Genomic DNA, 17125 nt, shown 5'->3' with positions numbered 1-17125 from the left:
CACTAATTACCTAATGGAGGGGGAGGGAAAGGCGATCTGAACCCACATCTAATTAACATTTCACTTTTGTTGGGTCTTCCTGCTGTGCATGACGGACTGCTGGCTTAGAGACATCCTTGTGCATTTCTTTTTCTTACCTTCTGTTACCGCTTTCAGTCGTGAACTGGTGCGTTTTTTTCTATTTCGTTGACCTTTGTCCATAACTTGCTTATCATCTGTGGATTCCTCTTCGGTTTGGGAGTCATCTCCTGATACCATTTTTTGCGATTGTGACGAGGGAAGGGGGGGAGCAATTTTAGGTTGGTCATGTTGTTCACTCACGTTTCCTTCTGCTAGTTTCAAGGTCGTTGTGGGCGAGGAAGTGCCTGGCAGGGAAAGCTCATCACCTGCCTGGCTCTTTTCACCTTCCGATATACAACTGTTTGCGGGGAGGGGAGGGGCCATCTTATCACTAATCGAGGCTTCAGGCGTGACCTGGTACTTACTCGAAAGTTCCTCGCGTTCAACTTCTGCGACCCATGACGAAGTTTGACCTTCTGTTGTTAACAAATGGGAAGTTTCTTTCCTGCTCTCTCTGATGAAACTTTGTTCGTCGGAGGATCCAGTGGCGTCTGTGCGGCACCTTCGGGTTCTTTTACATCTGGGTTCTTTGGGGATTCTTTCATTTCTATGTCCAGGGTTGTCTTGGGTACTTGAAAGCTTGTAGGCTGGTATGGCAGTTGTTGTTCTGCTGCATCAATATTGATTGGTGATCGGTGGATGGCTTCCGCATATGTTGAGGCTGTCCTTCTTCCTGGTTTTCTACGCTTATCACAACAATTTGAGAGATGTTCTGTAGATTCACATATCCTGCACGTAATCTTTTGACCATAGTACGTTACCCAATATCGATCACCTTTGATAGCGATGTACGATGGAATTGGTTTTTTAAGCGTCATGCGAATTCGCTTTGTACCGGTACGCGTAGGGTATATATGTTCATCCGTGTACTTTTCATCATCAACATATTTCACATCACCATATGTTGTCGGTGTCTGTTGTAGAACGTCCATTAGAAGTTCCATAGGAACTACATGTACATTCACAATTACACTATTTTGATCCGCCCATTCCAGCTTTACCTCATGCTCCCCATTGTCATCAGTGTATACTAATGTGCCTCCCGATCGTAATATTATCTGCTCGCCTAACACTCGCGATATTAACTTTATAAACACACACTTACAATATTGATCGATTTCAATACTAAGCACTTGATCTTCTGTTAGTGACAAATTCTGCTGTATCCACCGATGCAGTTGTATCGATGTCGGTTTTTGTCGCACATTCGTGAAGACCAATTTCACAGTATTCACTCGCTGTACAGACATGGTTCAGAAAACAGAAGGTAGACTTAACCGGAATTTCACTCGCTTGCACGTAAATGCTCAACACGGACCGCACGTAGAGACGATGCACCGCGTGCCAGTGCTGGCAGCGAACTATGCCCACTCGGTCACCTCGTATTACGCTATTGTGTTTAGCACGAAGCATTCAAGAATCACCTTCCACAAGATCGTTTTTGCAAAATAAGTCAACGACGAGGATGGGATTCGAACCCACGCGGTCAGAGCCCATTGGATTAGCAGTCCAACGCCTTAACCACTCGGCCACCTCGTCTTACACTATCTGGTTTAGCACGCAGCATTGAAGAAACATTTCCTTTCACAAAATCGTTATTGAAAAATAAGCCACCGACGAGGATGGGATTCGAACCCACGCGGACAGAGCCCATTGGATTAGCAGTCCAACGCCTTAACCACTTTTTTTTTTTTATTATTATTAAAAGGAAAGCCCCTATGCGGAAGCTTCCCCCATCACACTTCATTCACTCATATCATTTCATTCATATTTCAATTTCAAGACTTTTCAGGACAGACAATCACAAACATATATGGCCGAGCCGGGAATCGAACCCGGGACCCCTGCCGTCGTAGCGCGATGTGCTAAACACTCCGCCAAAGGGGCCGCCCCGGCCACCTCGTCTTACGCTATTGTGTTTAGCACAAAGCATTCAAGAAGCATTTCCTTTCACAAGATGGTTATTGCAAAATAAGTCACCGACGAGGATGGGATTCGAACCCACGCGGGCAGAGCCATTGGATTAGCAGTCCAACGCCTTAACCACTCGGCCACCTCGTCTTACACTATTTGGTTTAGCACGCAGCATTGAAGAAACATTTCCTTTCACAAGATCGTTATTGCAAAATTAGTAACCGACGAGGATGGGATTCGAACCCACGCGGGCAGAGCCCATTGCATTAGCAGTCCACCGCCTTAACCACTCGGCCACCTCGTCTTAGGCTATTATGTTTAGCACGAAGCATTCAAGAATCATATCCTTCCACAAGATCGTTATTGCAAAATAAGTAACCGACGAGGATGGGATTCGAACCCACGCGGACAGAGCCCATTGGATTAGCAGTCCAACGCCTTAACCACTCGGCCACCTCGTCTTACGCTATTGTGTTTAGCACGAAGCATTCAAGAATCATATCCTTCCACAAGATCGTTATTGCAAAATAAGTCATCGACGAGGATGGGATTCGAACCCACGCGGGCAGAGCCCATTGGATTAGCAGTCCAACGCCTTAACCACTTTTTTTTTTTTTTTTTTTTTTTTTTTTTTTTTTTTTTTTTTTTTTTTTTTTTTTTTTTTACAAACATCCATGCCCGGGCCGGGATTCGAACCCAGGACCCCTTGCGTCGTAGCGCGATGTGCTAACCACTCCGCCACGGGGGCCGACGACCACTCGGCCACCTCGTCTTACACTATTTGGTTTAGCACGCAGCATTGAAGAAACATTTCCTTTCACAAGATCGTTATTGAAAAATAAGCCACCGACGAGGATGGGATTCGAACCCACGCGGGCAGAGCCCATTGGATTAGCAGTCCAACGCCTTATCCACTTTTTTTTTTTTTTTTTTTTATATAAAAGGAAAGCCCCTATGCGGAAGCTTCCCCCATCACACTTCATTCACTCATATCATTTCATTCATATTTCAATTTCAAGACTTTTCAGGACAGACAATCACAAACATCCATGGCCGAGCCGGGAATCGAACCCGGGACCCCTGGCGTCGTAGCGCGATGTGCTAACCACTCCGCCACAGGGGCCGCCCTAACCACTCGGTCACCTCGTCTTACGCTATAGTGTTTCGCACGAAGCATTCAAGAATCATATCCTTTCACAAGATCGTTATTGCAAAATAAGTCATCGACGAGGATGGGATTCGAACCCACGCGGGCAGACCCCATTGGATTAGCAGTCCAACGCCTTAACCACTCGGCCACCTCGTCTTACACTATTTGGTTTAGCACGCAGCATTGAAGAAACATTTCCTTTCACAAGATCGTTATTGAAAAATAAGCCACCGACAAGGATGGGATTCGAACCCACGCGGGCAGAGCCCATTGGATTAGCAGTCCAACGCCTTTTTTTTTTTTAATTTTTTTTTTAAAGGGAAGCCCCTATGCGGAAACTTCCCCCATCACACTTCATTCACTCATATCATTTCATTCATATTTCAATTTCAAGAATTTTCAGGACAGACAATCACAAACATCCATGGCCGAGCCGGGAATCGAACCCGGGACCCCTGGCTTCGTAGCGCGATGTGCTAAACACTCCGCCACAGGGGCCGCACGCCTTAACCACTCGGCCACCTCGTCTTACGCTATTGTGTTTAGCACGAAGCATTCAAGAATCATATCCTTTCACAAGATCGTTATTGAAAAATAAGTCACCGACGAGGATCGGATTCGAACCCACGCAGGCAGAGCCCATTGGATTAGCAGTCCAACGCCTTAACCACTCTTTTTTTTTATTATTGTCTGATTCTGATATACAAGTTATGGAATTACATTGTTTTTGACATAAGTGTATTATTGCTATTACAATTTGTATTTCTATCTGGATAACCTTTACATTTGTGTTTGACCTAAATTAAGTATAAAGCACTAATAAGAAATTTGCATACCATTTCTTCCTTGCTTGGAGAGGAATTTTTTCATATTGTTCTTGCAAGAAGATACTGAATTGTTTCTGAAAACTGCTCTCGTCATTGTGAAATATATATAATAAGTATTCTGTTATCAACCATTGTACTGCTCGTTGTTTTGTTGGTGGAAAAAATTGAAGTCAGGAAAAACTATATCTGAATCCGTAAACTTTGTTACTGAGGTGCGGCAATACGACTGAGCATTGTTCGCAATTTGTTCCATGCCGTGGAGGAGTTGCGACACTTTGTTATCCTGTGGGCTAAAGAGTCAGGCACGTTGCATGATATACAGTTAGGAGAGTCACTGATTCCATATTGGTATGTCCTATCTCTTGTCACTATAACACGATGAACCACTTTGTACCATATTGATTAGCCAGCTTTTGAAAGGTGTTGGGCGGAGACATTTTCCCATATTTGTGGCCAATTATGTGTATTGAAATCCTTCACTATTCGTAGTACTGTGTGCTTGAAACTATTGATTTCACTATATAACTTTTTAACAGATGGTGTAATTGTCTCATGTCGTAATAACTGGTAGCATACCTGTAAAGCGATGTCCTTATAAAACAAAAACCTTTTGGGGATACTTTGGATATATATGGAAGCTTCTAATGGAATGTTCCGTATTATCGTCTGTACACATGCTTGGGTCGTTGACTCGTGCAGTGAGAAAGCTGTTTGAAGGCCAGTCTGTACAAACAATGCTCTTGCCTGTGTGTTCACGTGTATTAGTGCCAACACACCAGTCTTCTCTGATAACGTGACCTCATTTATTGCCACCCGGAAAAATGTATCGTGCCACAAAAAGCAGTCACAGCTTTGTTGACCTTGGCTAAGTGCTGTGTTTTGAAGGGTAGGATTTTTGCTACATACCAAAGTTTAGAGAGAGCAAAAACGTTGATAAATCTTACTCGTGCTTTTAAACTCAGAGAGCGCATCTTGTTCACTCTGAGGACGTAGATTGCCCTCTCGCACGTGAGTTTACTCTTGGCTTCGATCGTTTCCTCGATATTTGCATAGAAGTTTATACCTAAAACTTTTATTTTCTTGTCTACAGGGATCGCCGTATTGTTTGTGAAAGGATTCTCCGTGCCAAGGGGCATCAGGAATGACTTTCGATTGTTTAATTTTAACACTGTACAGATCTCTTTCATCCTTGAGAAAAATCGTGATGTCGTCCATGAAACTGCCAACTTGTGTTGTGGTGGAAGCCATAGAAATGCCCTGTAAATGATGTTGGATACTAAACAAAAAGGGGGCTATTGTGAGAACGTACAATGTGCTACTCAAGGGACTACCTTGTTGTACACCCCGTCGCATTTTAAAACTTGTCAAGAAACCATTTATTTTGAGTTTTAGCAGCATATGATTATATAATGTTTTTATCCAATTAAGAAAAGTGTCTCCGAAGCCATATGCTTCTAAGACATTGTACAGATATTCGTGGCTCCCTCTGTCATATGCTTGTGAAAAGTCTAAAGATAGAATTGCCTCTGATGCATTCTTATTTTGTTTGGTAATAATTACGTCTCTTATCGTTTGTAGCAAGTGATGTATACTTTGAGACGTATTACAAGCGAACTGTAAATTGCCAATAAGTTTAACCATATATTTTTTTAAACGCTGATTTATGCACCTACTTATAAGTTTGATGTCACTGCTCAATATGGAAATTGGCCTAAAATCTGTGACGAAATTTGGATTTGACTTTTTGGGAACTAACACTATAACTCCCGTGCTACTGGTCTTCCCTATTGTCCCTGATGTCAACACTTCGTTGACCCATTCCGTTAATTCATCTCCTATTAGATCCCAGAAACATTGATAGAATTCTGATGGTAATCCATCTTCGGCTGTAGTTTTATTCCTCGGAGCTTTGAATACTGCATCATGAACCTCCTTTTTACTAAACGGTTGTGTGAGATCAGTTCTTTCATTTTCTGTCAGTGATGCAGGGAGGTAGTTCAAAAAATTGCATTGCGTTTCTGTTGGATTAAAGGCTTGACCAAGAAGATTTTTATAGTATTGCAAAAACCTGTCGTGTATACTATGAGGGCTGGTAACAACTTCACCGGAATCTAAAGTTAATTTATGAATAACGTGACTCCTGGCGTGTTTATGTTCTTGAAGAATGTGACTTAGTGTGGCTTGCTCGTCTGGATCTTTAGGAAGAATCTTGCTCTTTATTATTGCTGCAGATTTTCGTTTCCTATGTATAGCAAGTAATTGCGCTTTTATGTCATTTGCATAGGGACGATCGAAATTACCTTGCAGTGCTATACGATGGAGATCATTCAAGACTGCATACAAAAAATTATATTTGTTTCTTTGATCTCTACTAACCTCTGCACTGAAGAATTTACTGACCTGACGAAATTTAGGCTTAACTCGAGTTTCCCACCACTCGATTAGGGTCTTTTGCACTGGCCGAGAGGCCTTCAGTTCGTTCCACGTTTCCCTGATTAGCTGGACATAACTGCCATTGCGTAATAATGTGCTATTTAAAAGCCAGTATCCGCTACCTTGTCGGGGTTTGATCAAATCTAAATTAATTTTAAGAATTGGAACACTATGGTCACTAAAGCATACTGGAAAATTTTGAACACTAAATATGTATTCCTGAAATCTGGGTGCGACATAAAACCTATCGATCCTTGACGCACTATTGGAGGTGATATGTGTGTAACCTTGACTTTCGCCATTGGTGTGTATCCAAGCGTCACGCAGTTGTAACCCCTGCGTTAATTCATAGAGCGCACGTGAGAAGTTGTATCCTGGATTTTGATCTTGTGAACGAATTACGCAGTTAAAATCTCCCATTAGTATAGTGTCTAGTGTGTGGGATGTCAACTCGGGCCCTACAACTGTTGAAAAAAAATCTTCTCTTTCCCGTCTGTTTTGGCTTCCTGACGGAGCATACACATTACAGAGAAACACTGAGCCTAATTTGGCACTTATTTGTCTGCCTGTGGGATGGGGCACTACATTACGTAAATCCAAGTGTCGCCTACATGCTATGGCAGTCCCTTGTGCAAAAGGAGTAAAATTGTTGTGTACTTTAAACATGCTCAGTACAGAAAAATCGTCTATGGCTACCTCTTGTAAGAGGGCCACATCAATAGACGATTTAATGAGAAAGTCATTGAGAGCAATTAGTTTGGTCTTACTTCGCATTTGATTCAAATTTATAGATGCCAAGGTAAATGTTTGCATGATCATAACTGTCCACAAAAGAAAACTAAACTTACTTACTTTCTTCAACATTACTAAACTCTAATTTCTGCCTAGAATGCATTAACTATGCTTTCCACTAAATAAATCTGGGGTAAGTTTGTTACTCGTCGAAGGTTTCTCTTTAGTTACATTTGCTGAATTACTTGTTAAACTAACCTTTGAAACATCTTGTTTTGGGGTACCAGGTTCTACTCTAAATTCGTTATGAACTATTGTGGAACTTACGCATTCATTATTTTTCTTCTTCTTTCTACGTAGCACCATGGACTCTTCCGCCACTGACCGTAACCTTGATACAGATCTTGACCGTGATTTCCTAGGAAAGGTAACTACGGGGAATTCTGCCTCCGCGAACAAAGCACTTGGGGGTGGGGGCGGGGGTATGTGATGCATCTCGTCCGAAGTGTTCAATGTTGGCTGCTCCATCTCTTCCCTTCCTGTTGGTGCATTCTTCACACTAACTTCCTGTCTGGTACCTGTCTCCTCGTCGGTGATTCTGGGGCTATCCGTGTTCCCTCCATTGTTATCTCCTGACGCAGGGACGTCTGCAACTGGTGGAGCTGAATCTCTTGGTTTAGTTCGTACGGGTAGCACAGTTGGTTCATATACCATCGGGACGTTGTCAGCGGGTATATTAACCGGCCCCCGGCGGGTCTGGTTTCCAGAGGATCAACGCTTAGGACACTGAGCGACTACGTGACCCTCTTCGGAGCACGCGATGCAGGTACGAACCTGCCCAGGGTATGTTACCCAATAGGAGTCTCCATTCATGTTTACATATGAGGGTATGGGTTTACGTAGTACCATTTTGATCAAGACACGTCCAGTTCGAGTGGGGTAAATGTGATCTGCAGAGTATGTCTCGTCTTCGATTTTCAACACTTCCCCATAAGACCTCATGACACGACTTATCACTTCTGCACTTAATTCAGTTGGGACTACATGGATTCTAACAATTACATGTCGCTGGTGGGCCCATTCTACTTCAACCTTATGGTCACCATCTACGTCACTATAAATTACCTCAGCACCAAAATCATTTAGTAACCGTTCTCCTACCACTTTTGACGCAAATTTCACGTACAACCACTTACGAAAGTAATCTATTTCAAAACTGAGCACTTGGTTCGTAGGCACTTGGTAGACATCATGAAACCATCGATGAAAATCCAATGACGTAGGTCGCGTTTTGACATCAATGAAAACAAATTTCAAGGTGTTTTCTCTTTCTGTATTCATCGTGAACTATTTCATCGTATCTTCACTGGCTCACGGTAATTGTAGCCAAAACCTCGCTTGCACTCCAAGAGGGAAAAAACAAGAACTAACACAACACTAGCAAACCGTATACGGCCCTAGCTAACTCGGACAGTTCGATCACTAAGCCTTCTCAAGCGAAGAGCGGAGTTCGCTACGAACTGCTTCCTGCACGATTTGCAGGCAGACTGACTGGCCACCTCGCCTTACGCTATTGTGTTTAGCTCAAAGCATTCAAGAATCATATCCTTCCACAAGATCGTTATTGAAAAATAAGTCATCGACGAGGATGGGATTCGAACCCACACGGGCAGAGCCCATTGGATTAGCAGTCCAAACGCCTTAACCACTCGGCCACCTCGTCTTACGCTATTGTGTTTAGCACGAAGCATTCAAGAATCATATCCTTCCACAAGATCGTTATTGAAAAATAAGTCATCGACGAGGATGGGATTCGAACCCACGCGGGCAGAGCCCATTGGATTAGCAGTCCAACGCCTTAACCATTCCGCCACCTCGTCTTACGCTATTGTGTTTAGCACGAAGCATTCAAGAATCATATCCTTCCACAAGATCGTTATTGCAAAATAAGTCACCGACGAGGATGGGATTCGAACCCACGCAGGCAGAGCCCATTGGATTAGCAGTCCAACGCCTTAACCACTCGGCCACCTCGTCTTACAGTATTTGGTTTAGCACGCAGCATTCAAGAATCATATCCTTCCACAAGATCGTTATTGCAAAATAAGTCACCGACGAGGATGGGATTCGAACCCTCGCAGGCAGAGCCCATTGGATTAGCAGTCCAACGCCTTAACCACTCGGTCACCTCGTCTTACACTATTTGGTTTAGCACGCAGCATTGAAGAAACATTTCCTTTCTCAAGATCGTTATTGAAAAATAAGCCACCGACGAGGATGGGATTCGAACTCACGCGGGCAGAGCCCATTGGATTAGCAGTCCAACGCCTTAACCACTTTTTTTTTTTAAAAAAAAAAAAGAGGAAATACCCATCCACGGAGGTATTCCCCACCATTCACTCTTTTTCTCACTTTTACACTTCCTACATTTTCTTTGTTTCTTATCAACTGGAAGAACACAAATATCCATGCCTTACCCGGGAATCGAACCCAGAACACCTGGCGTTGTAGCGCGCTCTGCTAACCACTTTTTTTTCCCTACACGGAGGTATACCCCACCATTCACTCTTTTTATCACTTTTACACTTTTCAATTCTTACATTTTTCTTTGTTTCTTATCAACTGGACGAACACAAATACCCATGCCTTACCCGGGACTCGAACCCAGAACCCCTGGCGTTGCAGCGCGCTGTGCTAACCACTCCGCCACGGAGGTCGACTCACTTCGCCACGGAGGTCGACACCACCTTGTCTTACACTATTTGGTTTAGCACACAGCATTGAAGAAACATTTCCTTTCACAAGATCGTTATTGAAAAATAAGTCATCGACGAGGATGGTTTAGCAGTCCAACGCCTTAATTACCTCGTCTTACATTATTTGGTTTAGCACGCAGCATTGAAGAATCATTTCCTTTCACATGATCGTTATTGAAAAATAAGTCAGCGACGAGGATGGGATTCGAACCCACGCGGGCAGAGCCCATTGGATTAGCAGTCCAAAGCCTTAACCACTCGGCCACCTTTTTTTTATATATATTTTTTTATTGTCTCATTCTGATATACAAGTTATGGAATTACATTGTTTTTGACATAAGTGTATTACTGCTTTTAAAATTTGTATTTCTATCTGGTTAACCTTTACATATTTGTTTGACCTAAATTAAGTATAATGCACTAATAAGAAATTTTCATACCATTTCTTCCTTGCTTGGAGAGGAATTTTTTCATATTGTTTTTGCAAGAAGATACTGAATTGTTTCTGAAAACTGGTCTCGTCGTTGTGAAATATATATAATAAGTATTCTGTTATCAACCATTGTACTGCTCGTTGTTTTGTTGGTGGAAAAAAATTGAAATCAGGAAAAACTATATCTGTATCCGTAAACTTTGTTAATGAGGTGCAGCATATACGACTGAGCATTGTTCGCAATTTGTTCCATGCCGTGGAGGAGTTGCGACACTTCGTTATCCTGTGGGCTAAGGAGTCAGGCACGTTGCATGATATACAGTTAGGAGAGTCACTGATTCCATATTGGTATATCCTATCTCTTGTCACTATAACACGATGAACCACTTTGTACTATATTGATTGGCCAGTATTTGAAAGGTGTTGGGCGGAGACATTTTCTCATATTTGTGGCCAATTATGTGTATTGAAATCCCTGACTATTCGTAGTACTGTGTGCTTGAAACTATTGATTTCACTATATAACTTTTTAACAGATGGTGTAATTGTCTCATGTCGTAATAACTGGTAGCATACCTGTAAAGCTATGTCCTTATAAAACAAAAACCTTTTGGGGATACTTTGGATATATATGGAAGCTTCTAATGGAATGTTCCGTATTATCGTCTGTACACATGCTTGGGTCGTTGACTCGTGCAGTGAGAAAGCTGTTTGAAGGCCAGTCTGTACAAACAATGCTCTTGCCTGTGTGTTCACGTGTATTAGTGCCAACACACCTGTCTTCTCTGATAACGTGACCTCATTTATTGCCACCCGGAAAAATGTATCGTGCCACAAAAAGCAGTCACAGCTTTGTTGACCTTGGCTAAGTGCTGTGTTTTGAAGGGTAGGATTTTTGCTACATACCAAAGTTTAGAGAGAGCAAAAACGTTGATAAATCTTACTCGTGCTTTTAAACTCAGAGAGCGCATCTTGTTCACTCTGAGGACGTAGATTGCCCTCTCGCACGTGAGTTTACTCTTGGCTTCGATCGTTTCATCGATATTTGCATAGAAGTTTATACCTAAAACTTTTATTTTCTTGTCTACAGGGATCTCCGAATTGTTTGTGAAAGGATTCTCCGTGCCAAGGGTCATCAGGAATGACTTTCGGTTGTTTAGTTTTGCTCCTGATGTGAGCTCAAAAGTATGTATTTGGCTTTTAACGCTGTACAGATCTCTATCGTCCTTGAGAAAAATCGTGACGTCGTCCATGACTCTGCCAACTTGTATTGTGGTGGAAGCCATTGAAATGCCCTGTAAATGATGCTGGATACTAAACAAAAAGGGGGCTATTGTGAGGACGTACAATGTGCTACTCAAGGGACTACCTTGTAGTACACCTCGTCGCATTTTAAAACTTGTTGTCAAGAAACCTTTTATTTTGAGTTTTAGCAGCATATGATTATATAATGTTTTTATCCAATTAATAAAAGTGTCTCCGAAGCCATATGCTTCTATGACTTTGTACAGATATTCGTGACTCGCTCTGTCATATGCTTGAGAAAAGTCTAAAGATAGAATTTCCTCTGATGCATTCTTATTTTGTTTGGTGAGAATTACGTCTCTTATCGTTTGCAGCAAGTGATGTATACTTTGAGACGTATTACAAGCGAACTGTAAATTGCCAATAAGTTTAACCATATATTTTTTTAAACGCTGATTTACGCACCTACTTATAAGTTTGATGTCACTACTCAATATTGAAATTGGCCTAAAATCTGTGACGAACTTTGGATTTGCCTTTTTGGGAACTAACACTATAACTCCCGTGCTACTGGTCTTCCCTATTGTCCCTGTTGTCAACACTTCGTTGACCCATTCCGTTAATTCGTCTCCTATTAGATCCCAGAAACATTGATAGAATTCTGATGGTAATCCATCTTCGGCTGTAGTTTTATTCCTCGGAGCTTTGAATACTGCATCATGAACCTCCTTTTTACTAAACGGTTGTGTGAGATCAGTTCTTTCATTTTCTGTCAGTGATGCAGGGAGGTAGTTCAAAAAATTGCATTGCGTTTCTGTTGGATTAAAGGCTTGACCAAGAAGATTTTTATAGTATTGCAAAAACCTGTCGTGTATACTATGAGGGCTGGTAACAACTTCACCGGAATCTAAAGTTAATTTATGAATAACGTGACTCCTGGCGTGTTTATGTTCTTGAAGAATGTGACTTAGTGTGGCTTGCTCGTCTGGGTCTATAGGAAGAATCTTGCTCTTTATTATTGCTGCAGATTTTCGTTTCCTATGTATAGCAAGTAATTGCCCTTTTATTTCATTTGCATAGGGACGATCGAAATTACCTTGCAGTGCTAAACGATGGAGATCATTCAAGACTGCATACAAAAAATTATATTTGTTTCTTTGATCTCTACTAACCTCTGCACTGAAGAATTTACTGACCTGACGAAATTTAGGCTTAACTCGAGTTTCCCACCACTCGATTAGGGTCTTTTGCACTGGCCGAGAGGCCTTCAGTTCGTTCCACGTTTCCCTGATTAGCTGGACATAACTACCATTGCGTAATAATGTGCTATTTAAAATCCAGTATCCGCTACCTTGTCGGAGTTTGATCAAATCTAAATTTATTTTGAGAATTGGAACACTATGATCACTAAAGCATACTGGAAAATTCTGAACACTAATTATGTATTCCTGAAATCTTGGTGCGACATAAAACCTATCGATCCTTGACGCACTATTGGAGGTGATATGTGTGTAACCTTGACTTTCGCCATTGATGTGTATCCAAGCGTCACGCAGTTGTAACCCCTGCGTTAATTCATAGAGCGCACGTGAGAAGTTGTATCCTGGATTTTGATCTTGTGAACGAATTACGCAGTTAAAATCTCCCACTAGTATAGTGTCTAGTGTGTGGGATGTCAACTCGGGCCCTACAACTGTTGAAAAAAAATCTTCTCTTTCCCGTCTGTTTTGGCTTCCTGACGGAGCATACACATTACAGAGAAACACTGAGCCTAATTTGGCAGTTATTTGTCTGCCCGAGGGATGGGGCACTACATTACGTAAATCCAAGTGTCGCCTACATGCTATGGCAGTCCCTTGTGCAAAGGGAGTAAAATTGTTGTATACTTTAAACATGCTCAGTACAGAAAAATCGTCTATGGCTACCTCTTGTAAGAGGGCCACATCAATAGACGATTTAATGAGAAAGTCATTGAGAGCAATTATTTTGGTCTTACTTCGCATTTGATTCAAATTTATAGATGCCAAGGTAAATGTTTGCATGATTAGAACTGTCCACAAAAGAAAACTAAACTTACTTACATTCTTCAACATTACTAAACTCTAATTTCTGCCTAGAATGCATTAACTATGCTTTCCACTAAATAAATCTGGGGTAAGTTTGTTACTCGTCGAAGGTTTCTCTTTAGTTACATTTGCTGAATTACTTGTTAAACTAACCTTTGAAACATCTTGTTTTGGGGTACCAGGTTCTACTCTAAATTCGTTATGAACTATTGTGGAACTTACGCATTCATTATTTTTCTTCTTCTTTCTACGTAGCACCATGGACTCTTCCTCCACTGACCGTAACCTTGATACAGATCTTGACCGTGATTTCCTAGGAAAGGTAACTACGGGGAATTCTGCCTCCGCGAACAAAGCACTTGGGGGTGGGGGCGGGGGTATGTGATGCATCTCGTCCGAAGTGTTCAATGTTGGCTGCTCCATCTCTTCCCTTCCTGTTGGTGCATTCTTCACACTAACTTCCTGTCTGGTACCTGTCTCCTCGTCGGTGATTCTGGGGCTATCCGTGTTCCTTCCATTGTTATCTCCTGACGCAGGGACGTCTGCAACTGGTGGAGCTGAATCTCTTGGGGTCCGTACGGGTAGCACAGTTGGTTCATATACCATCGGGACATTGTCAGCGGGTATATTAACCGGCCCCCGGCGGGGCTGGTTTCCAGACGATCGACGCTTAGGACACTGTGCGACTACGTGATCCTCTTCGGAGCACGCGATGCAGGTACGAACCTACCCAGGGTATGTTACCCAATAGGAGTCTCCATTCATGTTTACATATGAGGGTATGGGTTTACGTAGTACCATTTTGATCAAGACTCGTCCAGTTCGAGTGGGGTAAATGTGATCTGCAGAGTATGTCTCGTCTTCGATTTTCAACACTTCCCCATAAGACCTCATGACACGACTTATCACTTCTGCACTTAATTCAGTTGGGACTACATGGATTCTAACAATTACATGTCGCTGGTGGGCCCATTCTACTTCAACCTTATGGTCACCATCTACGTCACTATAAATTACCTCAGCACCAAAATCATTTAGTAACCGTTCTCCTACCACTTTTGACGCAAATTTCACGTACAACCACTTACGAAAGTAATCTATTTCAAAACTGAGCACTTGGTTCGTAGGCACTTGGTAGACATCATGAAACCATCGATGAAAATCCAATGACGTAGGTCGCGTTTTGACATCAATGAAAACAAATTTCAAGGTGTTTTCTCTTTGTGTATTCATCGTGAACTATTTCATCGTATCTTCACTGGCTCACGGTAATTGTAGCCAAAACCTCGCTTGCACTCCAAGAGGGAAAAAACAAGAACTAACACAACACTAGCAAACCGTATACGGCCCTAGCTAACTCGGACAGTTCGATCACTAAGCCTTCTCAAGCGAAGAGCGGAGCTCGCTACGAACTGCTTCCTGCACGATTTGCAGGCAGACTGACTGGCCACCTCGTCTTACGCTATTGTGTTTAGCACAAAGCATTCAAGAATCATATCCTTCCACAAGATCGTTATTGCAAAATAAGTCATCGACGAGGATGGGATTCGAACCCACGCGGGGAGAGCCCATTGGATTAGCAGTCCAACGCCTTAACCATTCGGCCACCTCGTCTTACGCTATTGTGTTTAGCACGAAGCATTCAAGAATCATATCCTTCCACAAGATCGTTATTGAAAAATAAGTCATCGACGAGGATGGGATTCGAACCCACGCGGGCAGAGCCCATTGGATTAGCAGTCCAACGCCTTAACCATTCCGCCACCTCGTCTTACGCTATTGTGTTTAGCACGAAGCATTCAAGAATTATATCCTTCCACAAGATCGTTATTGAAAAATAAGTCACCAACGAGAATCGGATTCGAACCCACGCAGGCAGAGCCCATTGGATTAGCAGTCCAACGCCTTAACCACTCTTTTTTTTTTATTATTGTCTGATTCTGATATACAAGTTATGGAATTACATTGTTTTTGACATAAGTGTATTATTGCTATTACAATTTGTATTTCTATCTGGATAACCTTTACATTTGTGTTTGACCTAAATTAAGTATAAAGCACTAATAAGAAATTTGCATACCTTTTCTTCCTTGCTTGGAGAGGAATTTTTTCATATTGTTCTTGTAAGAAGATACTGAATTGTTTCTGAAAACTGCTCTCGTCATTGTGAAATATATATAATAAGTATTCTGTTATCAACCATTGTACTGCTCGTTGTTTTGTTGGTGGAAAAAAAATTGAAGTCAGGAAAAACTATATCTGAATCCGTAAACTTTGTTACTGAGGTGCGGCATATACGACTGAGCATTGTTCGCAATTTGTTCCACGCCGTGGAGGAGTTGCGACACTTTGTTATCCTGTGGGCTAAAGAGTCAGGCACGTTGCATGATATACAGTTAGGAGAGTCACTGATTCCATATTGGTATGTCCTATCTCTTGTCACTATAACACGATGAACCACTTTGTACCATATTGATTGGCCAGCTTTTGAAAGGTGTTGGGCGGAGACATTTTCCCATATTTGTGGCCAATTATGTGTATTGAAATCCTTCACTATTCGTAGTACTGTGTGCTTGAAACTATTGATTTCACTATATAACTTTTTAACAGATGGTGTAATTGTCTCATGTCGTAATAACTGGTAGCATACCTGTAAAGCGATGTCCTTATAAAACAAAAACCTTTTGGGGATACTTTGGATATCGAAGGGAGCTTGTAATGGAATGTTTTGTATTATCGTCTGTATACATGCTGGGGTCGTTGACTCGTGCAGTGAGAACGCTGTTTGAAGGCCAGTCTGTACAAACAATGCTCTTGCTTGTGTGTCCACGTGTATTAGTGCCAACCCACCTGTCTTCTCTGATAACGTGACCTCATTTATTGCCACCCGGAAAATTGTATCGTGCTACAAAAAGCAGCCAACAGCTTTGTTGACCTTGGCTAAGTGCTGTGTTTTAAAGGGCAGGATTTTTGCTACATACCAAAGTTTAGAGAGAGCAAAAACGTTGATAAATCTTACTCGTGCTTTTAAACTCAGAGAGCGCATCTTGTTCACTCTGAGGACGTAGATTGCCCTCTCGCACGTAAGCTTGCTATTGGCTTCGATCGTTTCATCGATATTTGCATAGAAGTTTATACCTAAAAATTTTATTTTCTTGTCTACAGGGATCGCCGTATTGTTTGTGAAAGGATTCTCCGTGCCAAGGGGCATCAGGAATGACTTTCGATTGTTTAATTTTGCTCCTGATGTGAGCTCAAAAGTATGTATTTGGCTTTTAACACTGTACAGATCTCTTTCATCCTTGAGAAAAATCGTGACGTCGTCCATGAAACTTCCAACTTGTGTTGTGGTGAAAGCCATAGAAATGCCCTGTAAATGATGTTGGATACTAAACAAAAAGGGGGCTATTGTGAGAACGTACAATGTGCTACTCAAGGGACTACCTTGT

The 17125-nt window shown here is 42.0% G+C and overlaps 12 non-coding genes across 12 annotated transcripts; all 12 read right to left on the bottom strand.

The window, feature by feature from the left end:
* Nucleotides 1-1577: 1577 nt before the first annotated feature.
* Nucleotides 1578-1659, bottom strand: TRNAS-GCU (transfer RNA serine (anticodon GCU)). The gene has a single exon. It is a non-coding gene; the product is annotated as a tRNA-Ser (tRNA).
* Nucleotides 1660-2100: 441 nt separating this feature from the next.
* TRNAS-GCU (transfer RNA serine (anticodon GCU)) lies at nucleotides 2101-2181 on the bottom strand. The gene has a single exon. It is a non-coding gene; the product is annotated as a tRNA-Ser (tRNA).
* Nucleotides 2182-2256: 75 nt separating this feature from the next.
* Nucleotides 2257-2338, bottom strand: TRNAS-GCU (transfer RNA serine (anticodon GCU)). Its single transcript has one exon. It is a non-coding gene; the product is annotated as a tRNA-Ser (tRNA).
* Nucleotides 2339-2413: 75 nt separating this feature from the next.
* On the bottom strand, nucleotides 2414-2495 carry TRNAS-GCU (transfer RNA serine (anticodon GCU)). The gene has a single exon. It is a non-coding gene; the product is annotated as a tRNA-Ser (tRNA).
* Nucleotides 2496-3258: 763 nt separating this feature from the next.
* On the bottom strand, nucleotides 3259-3340 carry TRNAS-GCU (transfer RNA serine (anticodon GCU)). The gene has a single exon. It is a non-coding gene; the product is annotated as a tRNA-Ser (tRNA).
* Nucleotides 3341-8816: 5476 nt separating this feature from the next.
* On the bottom strand, nucleotides 8817-8899 carry TRNAS-GCU (transfer RNA serine (anticodon GCU)). The gene has a single exon. It is a non-coding gene; the product is annotated as a tRNA-Ser (tRNA).
* Nucleotides 8900-8974: 75 nt separating this feature from the next.
* On the bottom strand, nucleotides 8975-9056 carry TRNAS-GCU (transfer RNA serine (anticodon GCU)). The gene has a single exon. It is a non-coding gene; the product is annotated as a tRNA-Ser (tRNA).
* A 75-nt stretch (nucleotides 9057-9131) lies between these two features.
* On the bottom strand, nucleotides 9132-9213 carry TRNAS-GCU (transfer RNA serine (anticodon GCU)). The gene has a single exon. It is a non-coding gene; the product is annotated as a tRNA-Ser (tRNA).
* A 75-nt stretch (nucleotides 9214-9288) lies between these two features.
* Nucleotides 9289-9370, bottom strand: TRNAS-GCU (transfer RNA serine (anticodon GCU)). The gene has a single exon. It is a non-coding gene; the product is annotated as a tRNA-Ser (tRNA).
* A 752-nt stretch (nucleotides 9371-10122) lies between these two features.
* Nucleotides 10123-10204, bottom strand: TRNAS-GCU (transfer RNA serine (anticodon GCU)). Its single transcript has one exon. It is a non-coding gene; the product is annotated as a tRNA-Ser (tRNA).
* A 5004-nt stretch (nucleotides 10205-15208) lies between these two features.
* Nucleotides 15209-15290, bottom strand: TRNAS-GCU (transfer RNA serine (anticodon GCU)). The gene has a single exon. It is a non-coding gene; the product is annotated as a tRNA-Ser (tRNA).
* Nucleotides 15291-15365: 75 nt separating this feature from the next.
* Nucleotides 15366-15447, bottom strand: TRNAS-GCU (transfer RNA serine (anticodon GCU)). Its single transcript has one exon. It is a non-coding gene; the product is annotated as a tRNA-Ser (tRNA).
* Between the last annotated feature and the right edge of the window lie 1678 nt (nucleotides 15448-17125).

The sequence above is a fragment of the Lepisma saccharinum genome, chromosome 16 (genome assembly GCF_977018435.1).
Source record: "Lepisma saccharinum chromosome 16, izLepSacc3.1, whole genome shotgun sequence".
NCBI classification, from domain to species: domain Eukaryota; kingdom Metazoa; phylum Arthropoda; class Insecta; order Zygentoma; family Lepismatidae; genus Lepisma; species Lepisma saccharinum.
Note: the sequence above shows the minus strand (reverse complement) of the source record. Positions and strands in the feature narration are given on the sequence as shown.